Genomic DNA, 27,746 nt, shown 5'->3' on the forward strand with positions numbered 1-27,746 from the left:
AACTGGAAGTGACGTGGCACCATATCCCCACCCACAGACCTCCCACTGGAAAGCATATTACTGGAGCGCTTGCCTCCTGGTGTGCATGGTCCCTGCATGATCAAAACAGGCATACTTGCATGCATTTGCAGCTTCAGTGCATCCAAACCACGTATCTGGAAAATCCAGGGGTCAGTTTACATGTACCAAAGCTATATACTGAATCTGCAGAACATGCACATGGTCCTTGTTCAAACAACATGGGGACTACATATATCAGGAGGAGCATGCTTCCAATGTAAATGGTTGCTGCCTGCCCAGTATGCATGGACAAACTGTCTAAAAAGGGCTACTGAAATATCTCATATTTGCCCACCCTATCACGCTTCTATTAGGGCAGCTTTCACTTTCTCCAAACTCAGTTGGGTATATAGACAGAGCCATTGGGAGACTGTTAGGGATGCCAGCTTCCATGTGTGACTTAAAAAGAGCTTGGAATTACAGCAGATCTCCCGATTACAGAGATCAGTGTCCCACTGCCCCCGGAGAAAGTTTTTATTTAGTTGATTTAGAGCTAGTTTGGTGTGGTGGTTAAGTGCGCGGACTGTAATCTGGGAGAAGCAAGTTTGATTTCCCTGCTCCTCTGGATGCACCTGCTGAGTGACCTTGGGTCAGTCACAGTTCTCTCAGAGCTGTTCTCTCAAGAGCAGTTTCTGTCAGAGCTCTCTCAGCCCCACCTACCCCACAGGGTGTCTGTTGTGGGAAGAGGAAGGGAAAGGAGATTGTAAGCCACTCTGAGCGAAGGGCAGGATATAAATCCAATCTCCTTCTCCTCCCTCCCCCATCTATGTATAGGGCTCAAAGCGGCGAACAACTTTTCAGTAGACACATTTTAATAAATACATTCATAATCCATTTAAAAACAGTTAAAACAATAAACAGATCTAAGATTATTTCAGATGGCATTGAAGGAGTTCGGGCTCAATGGCAACCATCGCTGTCCTCAACTGTAGGCCTGGTGGAACATCTCTGTCTTACAAGCCCTGCAGAACTACCCTAAGTCCCACAGGGCACAGATGTTCTTGGGCAGAGTATTCCACCAGGCCAGTGATAGGGCTAAAAAGGCCCTGGGTCTGGTTGAGGACAGCCAGATCGTTTTCAGGCCAGGGATCACCAGGAGGGTCTTCTCTGCAGAGCGTAGTGCTCTTCAGGTGGTATACCTGGAGAGGCGGTAATGGCTGCTTTAGAAGATGAACTCTATGGTACTATACCCCAGGGGTGGCCAACAGTAGCTCTCCAGATGTTTTTTGCCTACAACTCCCATCACCCCAGCCAGCACGGCCAATGGCTGGAGCTGATGGGAGTTGTAGGCAAAAAACATCTGGAGAGCTACCGTTGGCCACCCCTGCTATACCCCAAACCCAGCCCTCCCCAGGCTTCACCCTCAAATTTCTAGGAATTTCCCAATGCGTAGCTGGCAACTCTAGGGACTTTCTTTTAACAATTAACAACCCTAGAGGAACATAAGCATCTCTTTGCCATAGGCCCTGCTTCCCTCCAGCTATGTCACTTTAAATCAAATTGATAATGGTTGACCTGAACTAGTGATGGGCAGGGCTCTTTTTTTGAGCAGGAACGCACCGGAACACAGTTCCGGCTGGCCTGGCCTCAGGGGGTGTGGCCTAATATGTAAATACGTACCTGCTGGGTTTTTCTACAAAAAAGTCCTGTGTGGAATAATAGTGATGTCAGGGGGTGCAGCCTAATATGCAGATGAGTTCCTGCTGAGCTTTTCCCTACAAAATAGCCCTGGTGCTGGGCATTTCCCAACAGTGTTTTGGAAAGACCGAAATGCTTCTGAACAGGAAGCAGGAATTGCCCTCCCCCCACGGCAGCCGTTGAAGTCGCCTCCTCTGATCCCACATGACCTTGATGAAGTGAAAACCATCTGAAGCCTGCCCATTCAAGAATGTTTCCCAGACTCCCAATTAGTGAAGTGCTCTCTTGTTCCCTGAATTCCGGTTGGATGCACATTTCCCTCTAATGCCTGATAAGGTTTAATGCCTGCTAATACTCTGCATGCTATTTCTTTTTCTGCACAAAACATCAGACTACATGCTTTTTCTAAATGGAATGAAGCCAGTCCAGAGCAGAGACTCCAGCAGAGACACAATAGGCAAACCCCCTGACAGTAGGTAACAGCTGTGTTTCTGTGTCTGGACTGACTGAACCAATCAGTCATGCACCCCCAGTAGAGGCTGGTTAGAACAAGGCAAGGCCAGGCCAGTATATTATAAGGAGCAGCCTTCTCTGTGGACAGATGCTCTTGTCTCATCAGGAAACATTGATGGTTTAATTTCTTGCGGCATCCTAGCTGTTCTTTCAGGGCTCATGCTTTGGGGAGTTGTTGATTGATGTATATATATTTGGCTATTCCCTCTCTGCGCCTGGCAGTTTGCAAAATGGAATTGTTCTTCCTTTAACTCACCAGGTACTCCACAGTCCTATTAAACAATGGAATTAAAATATTGTACCACAAAATCACGCATCATCCTTTCTTGAATTATATAGTTGCCTCTTCATAAACTCCTAACCCAGACCCATTTTGCTGTAGCGCAGTGACTGAGCATCTGCTTGGCAGGCAGAAGGTCCCAGGTTCAGTCCTCAACATCTCCAGTTAAAAAGTACCAGGTCATAGTAGGTGATAGTCTGAGACCACAGACAGCTACTGCCAGTCTGAGTAGACAGTACTGACCAATGGTGACCCAATGGTCTTATTGATGGACCAATGCCCTAATTCAGTGTAAGGCAACTTCATGTGTTCACTCCAAAACCTCCTCCTGTAGCTGGTAATCTGAGCTCCTGATCTGAAGGCTCACTGTGGTTTTAAGTCGCGGATTAGAATCTGGGAGTCCCAAGTTCAAATCCACGTTCAGGGCTCAAGCAGAGGAAGCATTGATTCTGCATCATGCTAATTGCAGGTTTGTGCCGCCTCAATTAGCCTCAGAGCTGGGCAGAGAAGGGTGAGAGGCTTTTAACCCTTCACTTGGCTTTACTATTCAAAACCAGTCTCCCTGGTGGATGCTTGTCAAGGACACATATTATATCCTTTAAAAGGTTAAGTGGAGAAACCTGGTTTTGAGCAGTCAGGCTGTAGCTGCAGGGTTATTAAACTCCTCTCTCTCCCCTGCACTGTCCTGAGACAAGCTGAGGTCTCATGAGCATGCAGCCTGTGTTTTATATTTTGACCAAGAGGCATGCACTCCCCCCCCCCTTTTCATCTGCTTGAGACTCTCAGTCACGCTCCCTAAGTGACCTTTGCATTTCCTCAATTTAACCTATCGTACCAGGTTGTTGCAAGGCTGAAAATGCCAGACCGGAATGTCTGTATCAGCTGCTCTGAGCTCCTCGAGGGGAAAAAGGCCAGATAATGTAATATAGATGAAGTAATAACCTTGTCAAAGTGAAGCACATCTGCTGAATGCCTGGGCAGGAGGCCGCCTGGGAACCCCCCGCATCCCACCTTGAGCTTCAGGATGGAAGAAAGGCAAGATTATAAATCTATAAATGCCCCTTTACAGTTGCCCACAGGGGCATTGAAGGCTGGAAATGGTAAAGGCTGGAAATGGACAAACGGTTTTTAAGAGAGCTGGGGGGAAACAGGGTGATGGATGCATCATGACACTGCTGGTGTCTTTTGTTGTGTCATCACCTCTGATCAAAGAGGGATTTTTAGGCCATACAAAAAAAAAACACCATTGACCAGGCACAATAAGGGGATAAGCGCAGGTGCTGTCAGAGGCAATGCCTCTTTCCAATGCCAGTTTGGTGTAGTGGCTAAGTGTGCAGACTCTTACCTGGGCGAACCAGGTTTGATTCCCCACTCCTCCACTTGCAGCTAGTGGAGTGGCCTTGGGTCAACTATAGTTCTCGCAGAGTTGTCCTTGAAAGGGCAACTTCCTGGAGAGCTCTCTCAGCCCCACCTACCTCACAGGGTGTCTGTTGTGGAGGAGGAAGGTAAAGGAGATTGTAAGCCGCTCTGAGAAGGGTGTGGTATAAATCTACCGGAGGAAGTGCGGGCCCTGCGGAGCCTCGACCAGTTCCGCAGAGCCTGCAAGACCGCCCTTTTTAGACAAGCTTATAACGATATCGACTGCTGAGCTGCTAGGAACGAAGAACCGCCATCTATAATATTATCTAAACTGGCAGAACCAGCGCCAGAACAGTTTTATTGCTGCCAGATATATATAATGTAACTTAAACTATGTATTTTAACTCAACTAACTGGTTTTATATGTTTAATTTTAATTGTTAAATTCAATGTTTTATCTATTTATGTTAATGTTGAATTGTTGTTAGCTGCCCTGAGCCGCCTAGGCGGGGAGGGCGGGATATAAATAAATTTTATTATTATTATTATTATTATTATTATTATTATTATTATTATTATTATTATTATTATTATTATTATTATTATTATTATTATTATTATTATTCTTTCCTCTTTCTGAAATAATGGCATCTAAAGCCCTGAACTGGATAGCCCAGCCCTCCCTATCTTGGAAGCTAAGCAGGGTCAGCCCCCCAAATGAGCACTGGGTCTCATGAGGTCTTGTCCAATCGCAGCCGGTGTCAGGGTAACTGTTGCCTGGTGGGCAGGGCCAGGTAAGCTGGGAGTCAGTTTAGTGTAGTAGTTAAGCGTGCTGATTCTTATCTGGGAGAACTGGGTTTGATTCCCACTCCTCCACATACAACTGCTGGAGTGACCATGGGTCAGCCACAAGTTCTCTCAAAGCTATTCTGCTCGAGAGCAATTCTGGGAGAGCTCTCTTAGCCCCACCTACCTCACAGGGTACCTGTTGTGGGAGGTTGTAAGATGCTCTGAGACTCGCTTGGGTAATGAAGGGCAGGGCATAAATCCAATCTCTTCTCTTCTTCTCTAAATGGATGCCTGACGGGCACACCTGCACTCTGCGCAAAGGGATGTCCATTGCTGAAGCAATGCTCTGATTTGCTTTATTTGATACATTTATACCCCACCTTTCCAGTGTGGACCCAAAGTGGCTTATCATCCCTCTCCTCTCCTGCATTTTATCCTCACCATGACTCTGCAAGAGGTTAGACTGAGAGGGAGCGGCTGGCCCAAGGTCACCCAGTGAGCTTCCATGGCACAAGTGGAGATTTGAACCTGAGTTTCCCAGATATTAGTCTGACACTCTTACATGGGAATAAACAATTTTAAAGGGGGATTAGATAGATTAATGGAGGATAAGTCTTTCAGCAGTTACTAGCCATGGTTGCTGAGGGGAAGCTCACCATTCAGAGGCACTAATCCTCTGAACCCTAGAGCCAGGAGGTAACGTCAGGGGAAGGTCCTGGCCTCTATGCCCTGTTATTGGTCCTCCAAAGGAACTGGCTGGCCACTGTGTGAGACAGGATGCTGGACTAGATGGACCACTGGTCTGATCCAGCAGGACTCTTAACATAAGAACATAAGAGAAGCCATGTTGGATCAGGCCAACGGCCCATCAAGTCCAACACTCTGTGTCACACAGTGGCAAAAAATGTTATATACACACATACACTGTGGCTAATAGCCACTGATGGACCTGTGCTCCATACACTGTGGCTAATAGCCACTGATGGACCTGTGCTCCATACACTGTGGCTAATAGCCACTGATGGACCTGTGCTCCATATTTTTATCTAAACCCCTCTTGAAGGTGGCTATACTTGTGGCCGCCACCACCTCCTGTGGCAGTGAATTCCACATGTTAATCACCCTTTGGGTGAAGAAGTACTTCCTTTTATCCGTCTTAACCTGTCTGCTCAGCAATTTCATCGAATGCCCACGAGTTCTTGTATTGTGAGAAAGGGAGAAAAGTACTTCTTTCTCTACTTTCTCCATTCCATGCATTATCTTGTAAACCTCTATCATGTCACCCCGCAGTCGACGTTTCTCCAAGCTAAAGAGTCCCAAGTGTTTCAACCTTTCTTCATAGGGAAAGTGCTCCAGCCCTTTAATCATTCTAGTTGCCCTTCTCTGCACCTTCTCTAAAGCTATAATATCCTTTTTGAGGTGCGGCGACCAGAACTGCACACAGTACTCCAAATGAGACCGCACCATCTTCTTATGAGGTGAAGGCCTCAGCCTCAATACCGTGTTGTTGGCCTTCCAGAGGAACTGGCTGGCCACTGCATGAAACAGAATGCTGGACTAGATGGACCACTGGTCTGATCCAGCAAAGCTCTTCTTATGAGGGGAAGGCCTCAGCCTCTCTGCCCTATTGTTGACCCTCCAGAGGAACTGGTTGGCCACTGTGTGAGACAGGATGCTGGACTAGATGGACTGATCCAACAAGGCTGTTCTTATGAGGGGAAGGCCTCAGCCTCAATACCCTGTTGTTGGCCCTCCAGATGAACTGGTTGGACACTATGCGAGATGGGGTGCTGGACTAGATGGACCACTGGTCTGATCCAGCAGGGCTCTTCTTCTGTATGCCATACTGGCTCTCTTGTCTAGGGTAGTAGTAAGTTTATCTTGCAGAGCAGGGAAAGACAACTTTAGGATCATGCCTTGTGTAGAATTCTTTGACAGCTTAAAGGGAGGAACGGAAACTTTTAAACTCTCTTGTCTTGCTGTTTTTTCCTTGCTGGTAAAAGCTGCTTTCATCCCTCACTGGAGTGGAAAGGGGTAGACTCTTTTCTCTAGCATTGACCGGGGGTGGGGGTGTTCCAAAAAGAAAGTAACAGGGGAGATCAGGCATTGCTGTAGCCAGGGAGTAGGTAAGGGCACTGCCAGGGGCCTCACTGAGTTTTAAGCTAGTGTTGTGTCATGGTTAAGAGTGCTCTAGGATCTGGAAGACCCAGGTTCGATTCCCCACGTGTGCCATGGAAGCTTGCTAGGTGACCTTGGGCCAATTACAACCATCTCAGCCTAGCCTACCTCGTAGGGTTGGCTGTGAGGATGAAGTAGAAGAGAAGAGAAGGATGTAAGCCATTTTGGGTCCCCACTGGGGAGAAAGGAGGGGTACAAATGAAATAAATAAATAGGGTGTCCCAGAGCTTTTTTTGTAACAGGAACCCCTTTGCATATTAGGCCACACACCCCTGATGTAGCCAATCCTCCTGCAGCTTACAGGGCTCTTAGTACAGGGCCTTCTGTAAGCTCCAGGAGGATTGGCTACATCAGGGGTGTGTGGCCTAATATGCAAAGGAATTCCTGCTACAAAAGAAACCCTGGGGTGTCCACATCTGTACATCACACAGAGCAATAACTTTAACAGGCCCATGATCAGTGATGTGAAGCTGTCTGTTTCAAGTAATGCAAACAGACTCTAGCAATTTATTGATCTCTTGCTTTGTGTTTTGACACGGCTGGACTCTTTAATTATCAAAAGCAGCCAACCCCTGCATTAAGATGTCACCGGCCAGCTGCGTTGATACCCAAACGGGCTTCACTCTTTGCCGACATCACGTCTGATAGCCCCTTTGGATGCCGGCTCCCGTCTTCCTCATTTGCATCTGTGAATGCTCGGCGCGAGTGCAACGCTTGGCAGGCCGGCTGGCTCTGGCGCGCCCCTGTTGTGATGATTGGCCTCAGCGGTAATTGCCAATCAATGTAGGGAATTGGTCTAAAAATAGCAGCGGATCGCAGCAGTGACATGACGTCCCAGTTGCCGAGCAGGCTTCAGGGAAGTACCAGACTGGGGATGCGTCGGGAAGGGGTGGGGGGTTGGGAACAAAAAGAGAGGCAAACTGATTGTTGCTTTGGCATGACTCCTTTCCCCTAAAGGGATGCTAGCAGAGCTAGAAAAAGTGCAGAGAAGGGCAACTAAGAAGATTTGGGTGTTGCAGCACCTTATGAGGACAGTCTGAAGAGTCTGGGACTTTTCAGTTTAGAAAAGAGACAACTAAGGTGGGGACGTGATAGAAGTTGATGAAATCAGGGCTTTTTCCGGGCAGGAACGCAGGGGGTGTGGCCTAATATGCAAATGAGTCATTGCTGGGCTTTTTCTACGAAAAAAAAGCCCTGGATAAAATTATGCATGGGGTAGAAAGAGTTGACAGAGAGAATTCTTGCTCCCTCTCCCAAAATACTAGAAATTGAAGGGATCCAAGGAGACTTATGGGCAGTATGTTCAGGACCGATAAAAGGAACTACTACTTTACACAGAAGCTGCTCTTTCAAGGACAACTCTTGGTGAGAGCTATGGCTGACCCAAGGCCATTCCAACAGCTCTAAGTGGTGGAGTGGGGAATCAAACCCAGTTTTCCCAAATAAGAGTCCACACACTTCACCACTACACCACGGGGCACCTTCTTTCGGGGCTCATAGAACTGGACCCCCTGGTCCTACAATTTTGAAATGGGGGGCGGGGTTAGGAGGAGCATCAGATGCTATGCTGCAATTTGGTGCCTCTACCTCAAAGAACAGCCCCCCAGAGCCTCTGAATCCCAGATACCCGCAGATCAACTCTCCATTATACCCTATGGTATAATGTCTCCATAGGGAATAATGGGGACCCAACAGACATTTCCCTCCCCCGCCCGCTTTCTGATGACCCTGAAGCAGGGGGAGGGCCTCCAAACTGGGGGATACCCTGCTCCCAACTGGGGATTGGCAGCCCTATTTTCAAGGCCAGAACATTCAAAACCTTCACTGCTTGTCCCTGCATTCTTACCCTGGACTTCCTTGGTGGTCTCCCATCGAAACACTAGCCAGCACTGACCTCCCTTAGCTTCTGAGATTTGCCAGTATTAGGCTAGCCTGGGCCATCCCAGAGAGGGCAACACCCTAAAGAGCCATTGCTGGTTTGAACTTTGACGTTCTACAATTCAGGGGTGTTGAACTCATTTGTTACGAGGACTGAATTTGTGTGGAGCTTTTTTTTTTTTTAAAGAAGAAGAAGAAGATATTGGATTTATATCCCGCCCTCCACTCCGAAGAGTCTCAGAGAGCGGCTCACAATCTCCTTTACCTTCCTTCCCCACAACAGACATCCTGTGAGGTGGGTGGAGCTGAGAGAGCTCTCCCAGAAGCTGCCCTTTCAAGGACAACTCCTACGAGAGCTATGACCCAAGGCCACTCAGGGGCTTGGAGCAGCTTACAATCTCCTTTACCTTCCTCCCCCGCAACAGACACCCTGTGAGGTCAGTGGGGCTGGGAGAGCTCTCCCGGAAGCTGCCCTTTCAAGGACAACTCCTACGAGAGCTATGACCCAAGGCCATTCCAGCAGCTTCAAGTGGAGGAGTAGGGAATCAAACCTGGTTCTCCCAGATTATGCACACTCAACCACTACACCCAACTGGCTCTCTAAGGGATCAGTTTACCAATGCATGTTACTTAAGAACAAAGTTGAAGTCCAGTAGCACCTTTAAGACCAACACAGTTTGATTGAGAATGTAAGCTTTCGTTTGCTGGAAGCACACTTCATCAGACAATGAAATGGGGTATAGTTAACAGTGCTAACCCAATCTGCAGAAGTGTGCTTCTCCATAAAACTTGGTTGGACTTAATGATGCTATTGGACTCCAACTTTGTTCTATTACTTCAGACCAATATGGCTGCCCACCTGGATCTGTTATTTAAGAAGTTAGTGCTAGACAGATTGTCGCAAAGTAAAAGAATACATTATGTACGGTGCGCAGGGAAGATATAGGGGAAACTGGCACAGGGACATAAGCGCTGGTGTTACTGATGCAGAAGTCTCTCCTGTTTTCATAAGCAAAGCCTGTTACATGTGTGTTAATTTGAGCTCAAGTGACTTGCTAGAATAGCCTCCGCACCATCAAAGCCAAGCCCTTGACAAGTGATCTCAGCTCAAAATAAACCTTGCAATATGGGGAGGGGGGGCAGCCAAGGAGTAAATCGATTCTGTCATGTTCAATTTGAGGCCGGCTGATTGGCACAGATGCGAGTGGAGTTTCCGCTGCTGCCGCTGAATGGCAGGGATGCAAGCACGGCCTTGCCAGGCTAAAGCTAGGTCCACGTACGAAAGGGAATGGAGGACAGCAGGAGAGAACAGATTTCACCTCTTCGGACTGCAGCTGGTGGACCTCGTTTCGGAATGGCCTCCCAGGTTTAACACACCCCCCCCCCCCCCCGGTTTAGAAATCTAGCTCAGCAGGCAAACAGAATGGGCAGAACTGTTATCTCCACTGTGAAAGTCTTTTGTTGAGATGGATCCCTTCCCCTTTTTGCAAAAGGGATACTGGAAACTAGAATCTGTCACACAGCCTAAAGCAGCAGTACCCAATCCTTTTGGTGTGGTGACTCCCAAATCCAAATTTTCTGGGTAGGTGACCCATCCAAGGCTGGCCCAGGGGGTTTAAGTGCCCCAGGTGCACTAGGGTTGCCAGGTCCCCTAGACTGTCTGATGGAGGGATTTGGGGGGCGTTCTGGGAGTGAGTGAGGATGCCCTGGTGTTTTCTTCACCCTGAAATCCAGGGCTTTTTTTGAGCAGGAACGCACAGGAATGCAGTTCCGACTGGCTTGGCATCAGGGGAATGGCCTAATAGGCAAATCAGTTCCTGCTGGGCTTTTTCTACCCAAAAAAGTCCTGTGCGAAACAGTGGTGCCATCAAGGGTGTGGCCTGATATGCAAATGAGTTCCTCTGGGCTTATTCTACAAAAACAAACCCTGCTCAAAACCATAATTATTTCCTCCATTTTATCCTCACAACAACCCTGTGAGGTAGGTTAGCCTGAGAGTAGATGTGACTGGCCCAAGGTCACCCAGCAGCCTCCATGGTGGAGTGGGGATTCAAACCTGGGTCTCCCAGATCCTAAGCAGTAGGGTTGCCAATCCCCAGTTGGGGGCAGAGGATCCCCCAGTTTGGCGGCCCTCCTCCCACATCAGAGTCATCAGAAAGCAAGGGGGGGAGGGAAATGTCTGCTGGGCACTCCATTATTCCCTATGGAGGCCAATTCCCATAGGGTACAATGGAGAATTGATCCTCAGGTATCTGGGGATTTGAGGGGGCTGTTTTTTGAGGTAGAAGCACCAAATTTTCAGCATAGTATCCAATGCCTCTCCTCAAAATATCCTCCAAGTTTCAAAAAGATTGTACTGGGGGATCCAATTCTATGAGCCCCAAAAGAAGATGCCCTATCCATTATTTCCAATGGAGAGAAGGCATTTAAAAGGTGTGCGGTCCCTTTAAATGTGATGGCCAGGACTCCCTTTGGAGTTCAGTCATGCTTGTCACACCCTTGCTCTTGGCTCCATCTCCAAAGTCCCCCGATATTTCTTTAATTGGACCTGTCAGCCCTACTAAGCAGCCGCACTGTTCCCTACACCACACTAGCTTTTAAAACACAAAAGTGGCTGTGTTGCATCTGGATGGCCAGGTGTTTTGTCAGGGCGGTGGGGCACACAAAAGAAGGACTGAGGGCAGGTGGAACAAAGTGGGATCTGGCTTGCCTGCAAGGTGAACGAGCGTTCAAGAAATCATTGCGATGGGGCAGAGGAGTAAATGCCTTGTTCTTTTGCCACAAAAAGCCAACGTATTTGGGGGCACCTTCAAGATCAGCAAATGCTCTGTGAGATTAAAGTTTTTTTCCGAGGTACATTAGTCTAGTGGTATACAATATAGGGAGTGTTTTCTACTCCCCCTTAGGGAGATGTCAAGATGCTCCTGCACATATGTTCCCAATTACTCTCGTCATTGACGTGCCCCTGCAGATGAGTGGTGGGGAGTCAAAGGCCATCTCTTAAGTGTCTATAGAATTTTCTCGGTTCCCGACCCCGTAGGGTTAATTGATTCAAGTATGGCAGTGGGAAGGGAAGACATGCCTTTTAAAAGGGGAGGCTTGATTATTTGTATGGGTGCTTGTCTGAGAGAAAGACAGAGCACATCATTTTAGCACAGAATTCAGTGCAACAATTAACACTGAGAGCTTCCCCGAGCGAGAGCTTAAAGCTCAGGCTGAAAAATGATTATACCAAATTGGCCAGTTGGTTGCCCCCTGAGACTTAAGGGGGATTTGCTCAAGAAGCATCAAGAATACAAAGACTCAGGGTGTTTTGTTTTTTTTGAGCAGGAAAGCACAGGAACACAGTTTCTGACTAGCTTGGTGTCAGAGGGTGTGGTCTAATATGCAAATGAGTTCCTGCTGGGCTTTTTCTACAAATAAAGCCCTATGTGGAACAATGGTGATGTCAGGGGGTGTGGCCTAATATGTAAGGGAGTTCCTGCTGGACTTTCTCTACAAATAAAGCCCTGTGCAAAACAATGGTGATGCCAAGGGGTGTGGCCTAATATGCAAATGAGTTCCTGCTGGACTTTTTCTACCAAAAAGCCCTGAGACGGTTCTTATATTTTATATTGCAAGGGAAAGTTTTGTAATCAAACTTTTATCTGTTGTAGAGAAAATCTATTTTATGTATGCTTTTTGTGTTTGTTTTTCTTTTCTTTTATCTTACCAATAAAAAGTAGATTTTTTTTTTTAAGAGTAGGGAAGACCATTACAGGGCAGCTGTGTGCAATAATTTGGACTGGGTGTAGAATTTGATTTTGAAAGCAGGTGGCTAGTTAGGGTTGCCAACCCCCAGGTGGCACCTGGACATCTGCTATTGTGCCTGATCTCCAGAGGACCAAGACTCCATTTCCCTGCAGAAAATGACTGCTTTGGATGGTAGATCTATGGCTGATGTCCCTCCCCTCCCCAAACTTGGCATCATTTATTCATGTCCCAGAATTCATCTGTTTTTTTTTCTTATGCAGACTTTAAAATGGTCTTGGTGCAGAATTGGTCTGTGTGTGTTTCAGTGCATATGGTATTAAGCTTATAGTTCAGGGGGCACCATGGTGCCGACCAACATCTTTCCTGGTGCCCTGCGCACCAAGTGATTTTAGAATGTGGGTGTGGCCAGTTGGCACCAGCAAGGCTTCTGATTGGACATTAGAGATCTAACAGATACTGCCAGACTAATGTTTAATAGCTAGCTCTGTAGGCATATTTGTTTGTCTAGAAAAAAAATACAACAATATTACAACAACCAATGTTTTTGTTTTTAAAAAGTATCCTGATAAACAGAGTTTCTGTCTGAAGTGCTGAAGAGCTACAGTCAGATTTATACATAAACTCTCAATCCCTGACTGTTTTAATTGGCTCCATCTCTGCAATAGGCATTTTGTGGTTGCGCACACCACTCTGGGTCAGGGTTGTAAAGGTGCCCACTGTCTCAAATAGGGTTGCCAGTCCCCAGGTGAGAGCGGGGGATCCCCCAATTTCACAGGCTCCTACTTGCCCACCACAGCCCTGTGTGACATCCCCAACTTGACATCACATAGCAGTACTGTCATCACGCTAGGAACATCGCAAGGCAATGCTCTGGCATGGGGGCAAAACTCTGGTTTAAACTCTGTTTTACAACTGAATTTGCCCCAAATCCAGAGTGTTGCTGCGCAACTTCTCGGTGTGATGACATCGCTTCTGTGTGACGTCAGTGATGTCACCATGCCTCTTCCACTCCCAGAAAGCTCCAACCCTCCCTCTTTGCTACGAGATAAGTAGTCTCAAAAAGGTTGAGGACCCTGTTCTAGTACCTTGTTGCCATTCAGATATCAGTCTTTCCTGCAGACTTTGACCCCCTAATTCTGCTTCTGTAAAAAACCTGGATCTTGGAAGCAGAATAAACGTTGGTGAGGAAGATAACAGCCGAATGTGTTTCATTTCTGCCATGCAATCCACAGAATGAATCTGGGTTGCCACAGTCCAGAATCTCAATGCGTTTGGCACTGCCTATAACAATCTGTTTCGCCTTTGGCAGCTTAGGGGTAGGTGCTTCTGCCAAAGACAGTTCTAGGAATGGGAGTTCTCAGAGCCTTGGATTCTAGGTACCCAAATAACATTAGGAAAAAATAATGTGGGGAGACTGAGTGACAAGGGGAGGAGGGGAAAGATGATTCTTCCAGGGTTTTTTAAATAGCAGGAACACATTTGCATATTAGGCCACACACCCCTGATGTAGCCAATCCTCCAAGAGCTGAGAGTAGGCTCTGTTATACAAACCCTGTAAGCTCTTGGAGGATTGGCTACATCAGGGGTGTGAGGCCTAATATGCAAAGGAGTTCCTGCTACCAAAAAAGAAGAAGAATTGCAGATTTATACCCCACCCTTCTCTCTGAATTGCATGGCTTTCAAACTCCTTTATCTTCTCCCCCCACAACAGATACCCTGTGAGGTGGGTGGGGCTGAGAGGGCTCTCACAGCAGCTGCCCTTCAAGGACAACTCCTGCAATAGCTATGGCTCACCCAAGGCCATTCCAGCAGGTGCAAGTGGAGGAGTGGGGAATCAAACCCGGTTCTCCCAGATAAGAGTCCGCACACTTAACCACTACACCAAACTAGCTCACCAAGAAAGCCCTGCTTCTGACCCACAGAAGCCCAGGGCAGCTGGAGGAGGAACCTTTAAGGATTCCCTGTGAGGTGCTTTCAAATAGTGTTTAGATAGCAGTACTTTCAGGGACTTCTCTTGGGGTTGCCAACTCTGGGTTGGGAAATTCCTGGATATTAGAGGGTATAGCCTGGAGAAGGACCCCAGCAGGGTTTAATACCATAAAATTCACCCTCCAAAGGAGCCATTTCGTCTTAGGGAAACTGATCTCTGAAGTTTTGAAGTCAGTTGTAAATCCAGGAGATATCCAGGCCGTGTTTGTGAGTCGGAAACCATATCTGGTATACATAGAGAAAAACAAGATGATCAAATCATAACATTGTAGAAGTGTTCCACTTCAGATTGCTGGCGGAGAACCTGGAGGCTGTATGTACAAACAATTGATCCACGGAATGGATAAACTCAGAAAAAATGGCTGTTAACTAACAACAATATATGAATATATATCTTCGTCAGGGCTTTTTTTTGGGCAGGAACTCCTTGGCACATTTGGCCGCACACCCCCGACGTAGCCAATCCTCCTGGAGTTTACAGTAGGCCCTGTACTAAGAGCCCTGTAAGCTTTTGGAGGATTAGCTACATCAGGGGGTGTGGCCTAATATGCAAAGGAGTTCCTGCTACCAAAAAAGCTCTGATCTTCATGGATATAATTTCCAAAGTAGTTCATGTAGTCCATCAAATCAGTCCACAACCAGTATTACAAATAACCTCTGAAAATGCAAATGCCAAGGTTATAATTTCCCAAGGTACAAACTCCAAAGGCCGCCTGGAGGTTGGCAACCCTAAATGTGAGACTTGTGTGTGGTTGCAGCAGTGGGGCAAAGGGAGAAGCAGCTGCAACAGAAACCATCTGGGATCCAATCCAAGTCACCTGACTTGCATGCAAATGAATGTGTTTGTTATGCAATGCGAGCATGAAAAATGAGCAAGTTCAGCTTGTGACGCCCTCCCAGGAAATGTTGTCTGCATTGTTTGCGCATCACTGCCAAGCTGCGCCTGCAGCTGCGCAAACTTAATTCCCCCCCACATGTTCAGCCCCACCTTTGTTACTAGAAATACATTCAGGAGGGAGCAACATTAATTTATCTTCTGGATGGTTGCTCCCCCTTTGCACTTTGCTTAAAACCTCTGAAGTTCATACTCAAAAGACGTAATGTGAGAACTGGTTCTCTGAAGACTGCAACTGCAGTGAGGTTGTGGATTCCCATGAGAGAAGGGCTGTTCTGGAGTTTTCCACAAGGGACCCATGTGCCTTGGTGTGTACCAGTGTTGGTCTGCTCCTGAAGCATGCTGGGTTTGCTAATTGCTTGACCATCCTTAGAGGACCTGTCATATTTGGTGGCAGGGGGGTGCCTTTGTGTGACATTTGTCTCTACCTGCATTTGAGCACTTTGCATTACAGTGCCTTACACAAGCGCTGATGAGGCTTTGCCCAGATATGTGTTGCCTTGCTTATTAGTCGCAATTGAACGTGTGGGCTGTCCTCACTGAAAAGTGATTTGTTAGAGACCATGGCTCAATGGCACACAATCTGCTTGACATGCAGAAGGTCCCTGGTTCAATCCCTGCCATCACCAGCTGACAGGATCAGGCAGTAAGTGATGGGAAAACCTCACCTGAGGCTCTGGAGAGCCCCTGCCATTTTGAGTAGATGGAACTGACCTTGTTGAGCCAATGGTGGGTAGGCTTCCCAAGCTCCCTCTTTTTTGCCCTCAGTTTCAGGGCCCCCAACCCACCAACATGGAATGGGCCACCAAGGGGATCCCCACTCCCAAAGAGCCCCATCATGCACAGCGATGTACAGATCGATAACATAATCTAGAAGTGACTTACTGAGGCTTGGGCCTCCCAGATTGGCAATTGTATTACAGAACTTCAGTGCTCTCTTGGGTAAGAGACTGGGGGCTACTGAATGGCAGGAGACTGTTGTTGTTAGAGGGTCACAACCTCAATTTGGGTTGGCATGCACATTTATGGTATCAAAGACTAGAAGGACACTCTTATTTTAAGAATCACTGGTTCCGGAAATCTCTGTATCACACATGGTCATGGCTAAATTTATCAGAAAATTCCAAGATGGGTGTCTCCAGTGGAAGCATTTACTCCTCCAAATCTTACGAAACCTAACCAGAGTTATAGATATGAAGAACTGTTGAAAAATGATAACCAACTGAAAACCAGGGAAGAGCTAGAAAATATGGACATTAAAATGAGTTGGTGGTTGAGAATCCAGATATGCCATAGACAAGACAACAGACTTCAATATAGAACAATATCCATTTGACAAAATCTTTTTAGGTCCTCAAGAAAAACTAATTTCCAAACTATGCTTATACTTATTACAGATGAAGATGCAAGATGAGATTGTAAAAGATTGTACGGTGCAATGGGCAAAAAATCTGGGGCGTAATATTATGCTAGAAGAATGGGAGATGTTGTGGAAATTCAATATCAAACTACCATATTTTTGGACCATAAGACGCACTCCCCCCCCCAAAAAAAGTGTGGGGGGAAGTGTGTGCGTCTTATGGAGCGAAGGAACGATAGGACGTACCTTCCTCCAGGGGGGGTGCGATCTGCTGCCTCCGCCTCTGATCCTGGCGCTTCCCCCGCGCCTGCCTGCCTGGCTCCAGCTCTGCTTCCAGCAAGCGCTGGGATCGCTCCACGCTGCCCCCACCGCAAACCCAGCGCTTCGCGAGCTCCAGCTGCGGAGGGGGCAGCGTGCTTCCTCCGTGCCTGTCTGCCTGGCTCCAGCTCTGATGCTTAAAGCAAGCACCAGGATCGCTCCCTCCTCCCTCCGATCCCGGCGCTTGCTTTAAGCATCAGAGCTGGAGCCAGGCAGACAGGCACGGAGGAAGCACCCGCCCCCTCTGCAAACCCAGCGCTTCGCGAGCTCCGGCTGCGGAGGGGGAGGGAGTGATCCTGGCGCTTGCTGTAAGCGTCAGAGCTGGAGCCAGGCAGACAGGCACGGAGGAAGCACGCTGCCCCCTCCGCAGCCGGTGCTCACAAAGCGCTGGGTTTGCGGTGGAGGCAGCGTGGAGCGATCCCAGCGCTTGCTGGAAGCAGAGCTGGAGCCAGGCAGGCAGGCGCGGGGGAAGCGCCGGAATCGGAGGTGGAGGCAGCATATCGCCCCCCAGGAGGAAGGTGCGTCCTATGGTCCGGAGCGCCTTATGGACTGAAAAATATGGTAACTAAGTCAGTAACCTTTAAAGAAAATATGTATAACATGTTTTATAGATGGTACATAACTCCACAGAAATTGTATAAGATGTATACTAACATGTCTAACAAATGTTGGAAATGTACTAAACATGTTGGGTCCTTCTTTCATACGTGGTGGACCTGTGAGGTGGTGAAAGACTATTGGAAGATGGTCCATGAACTACTACAGAAAATTCTGAAGACACAGATTCAATTTAAACCAAAACTATTTTTATTGAATATATATCCTAATGACTATTCCAAAGACATGGGACATTTGGTGACACACATTAACACAGCAGCTAGAATTCTTTTGGCACAGAGATGGAAGCTCCAGGAGATCCCCATGAGATTGGACTTGGTGGGGAAAATTCTGGAAACGGCTGAGTTGGACTATTTATCCCAGTTGTTGGAAGAAGCAAGAAAATATTGGGTGAAACTATATGTTTGGCTAGACACCCAAGACTCTTAAGATTCTATGGTGTGAATTTCTATCTCCTTTCTCCTGTATTTTATATTATAATATCATTTATATTGGAAACATAAGCTTAAGTAGACATTTTAATAAGAAGACTTACAATCACTAAAACATACTACTTAGATGCTGTTGATTTAATGTAAAGAGATAATAACATGTGATGATATTTGTATCTTAAGAAAGTATACTACATGCAGATCAGATTATTATAGCACTGATATTTGTAACTCCATTTTTCTATTTCCCTTTTACCCGTTCCCTTTAACTTTCTAGAAAACCAATAAAAAATTTTCAAATCAGAAGCAATGTACTGCTCCGGGCACATTGCGCCAGGACACTAGCAATTTGGGGAAAACTCTATGGTTCCATGCAGGAGCACTACAGCAATTTGAGGGGAAACTGTGATACCATAGAGTTTCCCCCAAAATTGCTAGTGCGTCCTCGTGTGAAACCATAGGGTTTCCCCCACATTGCTAGAGCATCCCTGTGTGATGTGCCCAGCACAATACGTCAGTTCCAGCCCAGGTGATGTCATCATGCTGCACATGCTGTGCATGTGTGAGAAAATGTCCCCCACTAGCAGCCATAGGGACTTGGCAACCCTAATAGGGGGCTGCTTTAGTATGAAGTAGCTTCCTATGTACAAACTCATGTGTTGTGAGAGTAGGGTTGCCAAGTCTGGGGACTTTGGGGGTGGAGCCAGGAGACTTTGGGAGGTGGAGCCAGGAACAAGGGTGTGACAAGCATAACTGAACTCCAAAGGGAGTTCTGGCCATTACATTTAAAGGGACCGCACACCTTTTTAAAGGCCTTCCTTCCATAGGAAATAATGAAGGATAGGGGCACCTTCTTTTGGGGCTCATAGAATTGGACCCCCTGGCCAATTTTTTTGAAACTTGGGGGTATTTTGGGGAGAGGCACCAGATGCTATACTGCAAATTTGGTGCCTCTACCTCAAAAAACAGTCCCCCCCCCCAGATACCTGCGGAGTATCAATTCCCCATAGGGTTGCCAAGTCCAATTCAAGAAATATCTGGGGACTTTGGGGGTAGAGCCAGGAGACTTTGGGGGTGGAGCCAGGAGACTTTGGGGGTGGAGCCAGGAGACACTGGGGTGGAGCCAAGATCAAGGCTGTGACAAGCATGACTGAACTCCAAAGGGAGTTCTGGCCATCACATTTAAAGGGACGGCACACCTTTTCAATTCCTTCCTTCCATAGGAAATAATGAAGAATAGGGGCACCTTCTTTTTGGGGCTCATAGAATTGGACCCCCTGGTCCAATCTTTTTGAAACTTGGGGGGTATTTTGGGGAGAGGCACTAGATGCTATACTGAAAATTTGGTGCCTCTACTCCAAACAACAGCCCCCCCAGAGCCTCAGATACCTGCAGATCAATTCTCCATGATTTTCTGTTGTCACCTTTTAATTTTCCTTTCCTCTCAGATGTCAAAAATTAAGAGATATGCTAAGGTACCAGAGGATACCGCAGTTTGCTTCCTTTCCTCTCTCTCTCCCAGTATTAGGTATATTTTCAGTTTTGCTTGTAGAAATCGTAGGCATTCATACATTGAAATGTCATAAATATGCCAAAAGGGGCAATTCTGTATGCTAATTAAGTTATAAATGATGCATTTTATGTTAACAGAAAAATAAGTTTAGGCTCCATAAGCAAGTAAGCTTTACGTATAATTCTATTTCCCCTCACATTTCTGTTCATCTCCTGAATAGTAAAAACTCTTTTCCCCAGTCAGTCCAAAATTTCCGGAACTTGGTATCTCTAGGCATTACATAATATATCTCTGGATAATAAAGGTGCAGCTCTTGACCTCAGGTTTACAAAATAAAATACACTCAAGGAAAGCAGAATGAAGGGAAAAGATAGTTGAGGGAGATCAGATGCGGCTAGAATGCATGAAGGTGATAGGGTTGCCAGGTCTGGGTTGGAAAATTCCAAAAGACTTTGGGGGTAGATCTCAGAGAGTGTGGTTTGGGGAGGGGCCTCAGCATGGTACTATGCCATAGAGTCCGCCCTTCTAAGCAGCCATTTTCTCCAGGGGAGCTGATCTCTGCCAGCTGGAGATCAGTTGTAAAAGTGGAAGATCTCCAGGCCCCACCTGGAAGCTGGCAATCCTAACACTGGTTACTTAAGTCTGTCTCAGTCCAAGGCAGAAGCGGCACATTTACTTCCACCTGTTTTGCTCCGTAGGAAACAAGTCGGCTGAAAGGGAAGCGGCACCAGCTGCTGGAAAGGAGAGAATGTGAGGCAGCGTTTCAGCCCCGCCTCCTCTACGATCTTATTTTCAGATTTTCTCCTCTTGGCCAGGATGAAATCGAATCCCTTGCTCCTTCTCCTGACCTTGCATTAGTGATGGGGCTGTAAGGAAGATGATACTAAGACACACCTGTTGAGAAAGGCCGAGGGTTCACCACTTGGGTGCTGAGGCCATGCCTCCGCCTGGAGTGTGGGGGGGGAGTCAACAGGTTATTCCTAACAACTACCTGGCAGTAGTTTGGAACAGATGTAGCTGTCTGTTTGGCTACTAAGGGATAGATGCATAGCAGAAATTCCAAGGAGGAGGTGTGGATAGTGTGGAGTCTCGGTAGAATGTATGAGGGGACCCCAATATCATGGGGAAAGGGATTTGGGATTAGGGTTGCCAGGTCTGTGTTGGAAAATACCTGGAGACTTTGGGGGTGGATCTGGGAGAGGGCGGGGCTTGGGGAGGGGAGGGGCCTCCGCAGGGTACAATGCCATAGAGTCCCCCCTTCAGAGCAGCCATCTTCTCCAGTGGAGCTGGTCTCTGCCAGCTGGAGATCAGTTGTAAAAGCGGGAGATCCCCAGACCCCACCTGGAGGCTGGCAACCCTATTTGGGATGGGCTCAGATCAGCCAAGCACACCACTCAGACAAAGAATATTTTGAGAGAACAAGTAGGGTTGCCAGCCTCCAAGTGGGGCCTGGAGATCTCCTGAAATTATAGTCGCTCTCCAGACTACAGAGATCAGATTCCCTGCAGAAAATGGCTGCTTTGGAGGCAGAAGATGGCTGCTCTATGGCCTTATACCTCTCTGAGGCTCCTCCCCTCCCCAGGCACCACCTACCATCTCAAGGGATTCTCTAGGGTTGCCAGGCTCCACGTGGGACCTGGAGATTTCCTGCTTTTACAACTGATCTCCAGCTGGCAGAGATCAGCTCGCCTGGAGAAAATGCGAAAAACCCAGGTTCATAGAATCATAGAGTTGGAAGGGACCTCCAGGGACATCTATTCCAACCCCCTGCACAATGCAGGAAAGTCACAAATACACTAAACACAGAGAAAGTTCTAGGTTTAACAGTAGCAACATTTAGTATTTGGGACTTCTTTAATCTCCCACAGTTTTCTTTCGGTTTGTCCTTGCTAATTCCCAGGTGGGGGCAGGGGATCGACCAGTTTGGAGGCCTTCCCCCCGCTTCAGGGTCATCAGAAAGCGGGGGGAGGGAGGGAAATGTCTGCTGGGAACTCTATTATTCCCTACGGAGATTTATTCCCATAGGAAATAATGGAGAATTGATCCATGGGTATCTAGGGCTCTGGAGGGCTGTGTTTCAAGATAGAGCCACCATATTTTCAGCATAGTATCCTGTTCCTCTCTCCAAAATACCCCCCCCCCAAAGTTTCAAAAAGATTGGACCAGTGGGTCCAATTCTGTATGCCCCTAAAGAAGGTGCTGCTATCCTTCATTATTTCCTATGGAAGGAAGACATTTAAAAAGGTATGTGGTTCCTTTAAATGTGATGGCCAGAACTCCCTTTGGAGTTCAGTTATTCTTGTCACACCCTTGTTCCTGGCTCCACCCCCGAAGTCCCCAGATATTTCTTGAATTGGACTTGGCAACCCTAGTTGAATGCCGAGCTGGTGTCAGCATACCCTGAGGTGGGGCAGCTGCCAGGCCCACTATAGTTGCCCCTCTCCCGCCCCTTACTTTCTAACATCCTAATACCCCTACAGCTATGATCCTTGCTGGTGGGTAGGCTTGCTAATGGGCAAGGGAAGGACACACAGGCAAGTAGATGGTGGGCAGGGGGTGGTGGTGGTAAAGAAGGAGGGTGTGAGAGCAGTGTTCCCTCTAAGCTGCAGAGCCTTGTTAGCAAAAATTCAACTTTGTGAGCCACTGGCATTGCAGTTGCGAGCTACTGGAGTGAGCTACTGCATAAATTAGTGTGCTCTGGGGAGGTCATCCTTCCTGAGCTAAGACAAAAATATGTGAGCTGGAAGCTAAAAATCTGTAAGCTAGCTCACGCTAACTCAGCTTAGAGGGGACACTGTGTGAGAATAGGGCCTGGGGTGAGCAGGGGAGGGGGCCTTGGGACTCTATGCCTGGTCCTCCAAAATCTGGAACCAACCCTGGGTGAATGGCATGGGCTTGATTGTGGCCACCAACCATTTCCCATTATGGTGGTCGGAGGGGGAGCAGGGCTTTTTTTGTAACAGCAACTCTTTTGCATGTTGCTGTGATACTATCTTATTTATTTTAAAAAAGTAAAAAGGTAGTCCCCTGTGCAAGCACCAGTGGTTTCCAACTCTGGGGTAACGTTGCTTTCACGTTTTCACGGCAGACTTTTTATGGGGTGGTTTGCCATTGCCTCCCCCCAGTCATCTACACTTTCCCCCCAGCAAGTTGGGTACTCATTTTACCGACCTCGGAAGGATGGAAGGCTGAGTCAACCTGGAGCCGGCTACCTGAACCCAGCTTTCACCAGGATCAAACTCAGGTCGTGAGCAGAGTTTAGGACTGCAGTACTGCAGCTTTAACACTCTGCGCCACGGGGCTCTTACCTTATTTATTACCACCTGATTATTACGTTTTTGGGCCGATAGCTGTTTTTTATTCTGTGAAATGTGCCCTTATCACCTATAAGGTAATGTATTTTTATTGTTCCTTGGTTTTATTATATTGTGTTTTCTTTTAATTGTAAGTTTTATTGTTATCTAATTTATGTTGTAATCCACCCTGTTTACAGAAAAGAGCAGAAGATAATTCTACAAAATAAACAAATAAAAATAAATAAAATATTAGGCCACACACCCCTAATGTAGCCAATCCTCCAAGAGCTTAAATTGGCCCTGTACTAAGAGCCTTGTAAGCTCTTGGAGGATTGGCTACATCAGGGGTGTGTGGCCTAATATGCAAATTAGTTCCTGCTACAAAAAAGCCCTGTGGGGGGGGAAGACAACCTGTCCAGTGCCAGGCAAGCAGTGCAATGTGGAATTTGAAACCAGAGTTTATAAAAAGCTGGATTTAACACCACCTCCCGCATCACTTCTCCTTTCCTGTATTTTCCCTTTGGGTTTGCTCCAGGGCTTTGATTGGGCTTCTTTGGATTGATCTCAATCCAGTTTGAGGTGATTCTTTTTTTTCCCTGAAAAGCCTAGGCCCCGTCAGGCGCTATCCGGCTGCTTCCCCCTCCCCCTCAGTGGAAGACCGGTCTCTGGTTTCAGGGTTCCAAGAACGTCTCCTTGGCTCCGGAGGAGTCAGGAAACGAGGCACTTGTGGCTCTGCCAGTTTGTTCCTGATGCTGTTCCTGTTTTCCTGCTGCCTTTGATCAGGCATCCAGGCGCCAAACATGTGTCTGAGGAACTGGGAAGTGTCATGTAGTCAGGCGGGAATTTGTGACAGAAGTTGGCATTACAAGAAGCCGGATTTCTCTCAAGGGGTTTCTTTCTTCAGTTGTATCTGAAGAAGGGAGCTCTGTCTTGTGACAGCTCATTGCTAGAAGAAAGGCTGCTATTCTTTAAGGTGTCACCGGACTTCTGGTTTGTTAAGGCACCTGATTACCTATCTGTTGCTGCAGAGCCTTTTCGTTCCATCCTCCTTGTGTCAAATGTTATTTTTTTGGCAGAAAATGCTCACATTGGCCCAGGTTCAGAGAAAGTTGGTTATGCTGAGGTCCAGTTGTTTTTGAGCTGCTGCCTGACTCTTGTGGTGAAATGGCGGGAAGCAGGGCTTTTTTGGATCAGGAACGCAGTTTTAGCTGACGTGGTGTCATGGGGTGTGGCCTAATATGCAAATGTGTTCCTGCTGGTCTTTTCCTACAAAAACCACCCTGGGTGGAACAATGCTGCCATCAGGGGGTGTGGCCTAATATGCAAATGAGTTCCTGTTGTGCTTTTTCTACAAAACCGCCCTATAGGAAGCAATGCTGCCATCAGGGGGTGTGGTCTAATAGGCAAATGAGTTCATGCTGTGCTTTTTCTACAAAACCATCCTTATGCAAAACAGTGCTTCCATCAGGGGGTGTGACCTAATATGCAAATGAGTCCCTGCTGGACTTTTTCTACAAAAAAAGCCCTGGATGGAAGCAAACAAATTGAAACTGAACCCAGACATGATAGAAGTGATGCTGGTTGTGAAGGTGCAGATCTGGAAGGACATGGTGCTTCCCACTTTGGATGGCATCCTTCGGACCAGGTTCAGTGCAGAGGTCCCCAACATGGTGCCCATGAGCACCATCAGGGCTAGCCCTGCCACTAGGCAAACTAGGCAATTGCCTTCTCGGGGTGCTGAATTGGGTGCCCCTCATGCCCCATGGCGCAGAGTGTTAAAGCTGCTGTACTGCAGTCCTAAGCTCTACTCATGACCTGAGTTTGGTCCCCGGTGGAAGCTGGGTTTTCAGGTAGCCAGCTCGAGGTTGACTCAGCCTTCCATTCTTCCGAGGTCAGTAAAATGAGTCCCCAGCTTGCTGGGGGGGAAGTGTAGATGACTGGGGGAAGGCAATGGCAAACCACCCCGTAAAAAGTCTGCCATGAAAACGTGAAAGCAACATTACCCCAGAGTCGGAAACCACTGGTGCTTGCACAGGGGACTACCTTTTTACCTTTTTGAATAAATAAGACAGTATCACAGCAACATGCAAAAGAGTTCCTGCTACAAAAAAAGCCCTGCTCCCCCTCCGACCACCATAATGGGAAGTGGTTGGTGGCCACATTCAAGGCCCATGGCAAACCACCCCATAAAAAGTCTGCCATGGAAACGTGAAAGCAGTGTCACCCCAGAGTCAGAAACGACTGGTGCTTGCACAGGGGACCTTTCCTTTCCATGTGACTCAGTGACATTATCAGTATGAGGGGTGGGGGAGAGGGACCAGAAGTTAGCCTTGCCTAGGGTGCAAGAGAGTTTAGGGTTGGCTGTGGATGCCATGGTGCTAACAGACACTTTTCCTGGCATCCACCAAGTGTTTTTAGCTTTTGCCCAGCAAGGCGTGTGATGGGCCACTGGAGAGTTGATTGGCTTTGCAGTAGGGTTGCCAATCCCCAGGTGGGGGCAGAGGATCTCCCGATTTGGAGGCCCTCCCTCCCACTTCAGGGTCATCAGAAAGTGGTGGGGGGGAATGCCTGCTGGGCCCCCCGTAGCCTTGGTCTGTCTTATGTGCAGGACTGCCTTCCCCCTAATACTCCAACACGACGTTTTTGCACATCCCAGCAGCGCCTTCTGCAGGTGTCACCCTGCAAATGGGCAAAATCAACAACTTCCTGCAAGCATGCTTTCTCCGATGTGGCCCCTGCCTCGTGGAATGACCTGCCTAATGAGGTCAGAGAGGCTCCCGGTCTTCTGCAAACTGTGCAAATTGGAATTTATCAGGAAGGGTTTTTACACAGGTAGCTAAGGCCGTACTGTAAGGAAACTGTTTAGAAAAAGATGCTTTGGTAAAGGGATAAGGACTGTGGACAGTACTGCTGTCTTCTGTCTGTCGCTGTAGTGATGTACCTACTATGTAATTTCTGATAGGGTTGCCAATCCCCAGTTGTAGGCAGGGGATTCTCTGGTTTGGAGAGCCCCCGCCCCCCACTTCAGGATCATCAGAAAGAAGTGGGGGCTGTTGAATGTCCACTGGGCACTCCATTATATCCTATGGAGACTGGTCCCTATAGGGTATAATGGAGAATTGATCCATGAGTATCTGGGGCTCTGAGGGGGGCTGTTTTTCTGAGGTAGAAGCACCAAATTTTCAGCATAGCATCTGGTGCCTCTCCTCAAACCCCCCACCCCCCACAAATTTCCAAAAAATTGGACCAGGAGGTCCAATTCTATGAGCTCCAAAAGAAGGTGCCATCCTCTATTATTTCCAATGAAGGGAAGGCATTTTAAAGGAGTGTGGTCCCTTTAAATGTGATGGCCAGAATTCCCTTCGGAGTTCTGTTCCGCTTGTCACAACCTTGCTCCTGGCTGCATCCCAAAAGTTCTCCGATATTTCCTGAGTCTGACCTGGCAACCTTATTTCTGCATCATCGATGTGTCATTTTTAGATACCTGTGCTTTGTTTCAGCTCTGGTTGAGATTTCTGCTTGTTTTCAGATTTCTGCATTATTGCATTGTTTGTTGGATGTCCCATCCTGTTGAAAGCATTGGACTTAACGCTGTGCAATACACCTTGGGTCTAGTGAGAAATAATGTCAATAAATAAATGTAAATAAATAATTTTGCTAGATTCTGAACCCCTGAGCGAAAAACCAGTTTTAAGATGCCTGGGTCTGTATGGAGGAGAGAAGTTGCAGGGGAGAATGGAAAGGATTCAGCACCCTCATCTATCTTGCTGACTGTGGCCTGAAAATAATAATTATATATCTCTATCACTGTTCAATATTGCCTTTTCATCAGGGCTTTTTTTTTTTTTTAGCAGGAACACAGTTCCGACTAGCTTGGTGTCAGGGGGTGTGGCCTGACATGCAAATGAGTTCCTGCTGGGCTGCTTCTACAAAAGCTCTTTGTGAAACAATGGTGATGTCAGGGGTGTGGCCTAATATGCAAATGAGTTCCTGCTGGGTTTTTTCTAGGAAAAAAGCCCTGCTTGTCATCCTTACAATAGCCTTGTAAGGTAGGCCAGTATGCTTCTCATGTTGCAGGTGGAGGGCTCCAAGACTGAGGGAAAGAGGCTTGCCTTAGGCCACATCATGGTAAAGGTATGGTGTGAACCAGGGAATGGGTAGATCACAGTACATAATGGCTGATTCTGTACCCGCAGGGCTTTTTTTTTTAGCAGAAACTCCTTTGCATATTAGGCCATTCCCCCTCATGTAGCCAATCCTCCAAGAGCTTACAGTAGGCCTTGTAATAGAAGCCCTGTAAGCTCTTGGAGGACTGGCTACATCAGGAGTGCGTGGCCTAATATTCAAAGGAGTTCCTGCTACAAAAAAAGCCCTGTGTGCCCGTATAGTAAATGGCAACTAGCCTCATATTTGTGCTGTGGTTTATGATACACTGGTAGCCTATGAGCCGCCTTAGGAAAGCTACTTCAATTCGTTCTCACCCCCGCTCTGTGCTATGGCGGGAAAGAGTGTCGGTTCACTTCACAAAGGTAGTGTGAAGATATCTGATGTGATTGCAGTGTCTTGTATGGAGCAGTTAAGGCTGCTTCTGCATGGCAAGGATTCTCTAAGCTGCTCTCAACACCAGTACAAATTAAGAAATGTCTGCAGGTTTGCATGGGGGGTGGTAATTACTATAGCATTATAATTGCTATAGCACTATAATTGCTATACCATTGTATTTCTACAGCAATTGCCAGTTATTGATTCAAACCGTCCGAAAGCCATATGGCACAGTTCCTCAGCATGGTGCCCCTGGCATCATGGCACCTGCCAATACTTCCTCTGATGCTCATTAAGCTTTTCAGAAACCAGACAGAAGGACTTCAGCCTTTCCTT

The 27,746-nt window shown here is 47.3% G+C and overlaps 1 protein-coding gene across 2 annotated transcripts in view; it reads left to right on the plus strand.

The window, feature by feature from the left end:
• PPP1R1A (protein phosphatase 1 regulatory inhibitor subunit 1A) overlaps nucleotides 1–27,746 on the plus strand; it is a 126,705-nt gene that overhangs the window by 22,342 nt on the left and 76,617 nt on the right. The window lies entirely within an intron of this gene.

Source organism: Heteronotia binoei, chromosome 13, assembly GCF_032191835.1.
Source record: "Heteronotia binoei isolate CCM8104 ecotype False Entrance Well chromosome 13, APGP_CSIRO_Hbin_v1, whole genome shotgun sequence".
NCBI classification, from domain to species: Eukaryota; Metazoa; Chordata; class Lepidosauria; order Squamata; family Gekkonidae; genus Heteronotia; species Heteronotia binoei.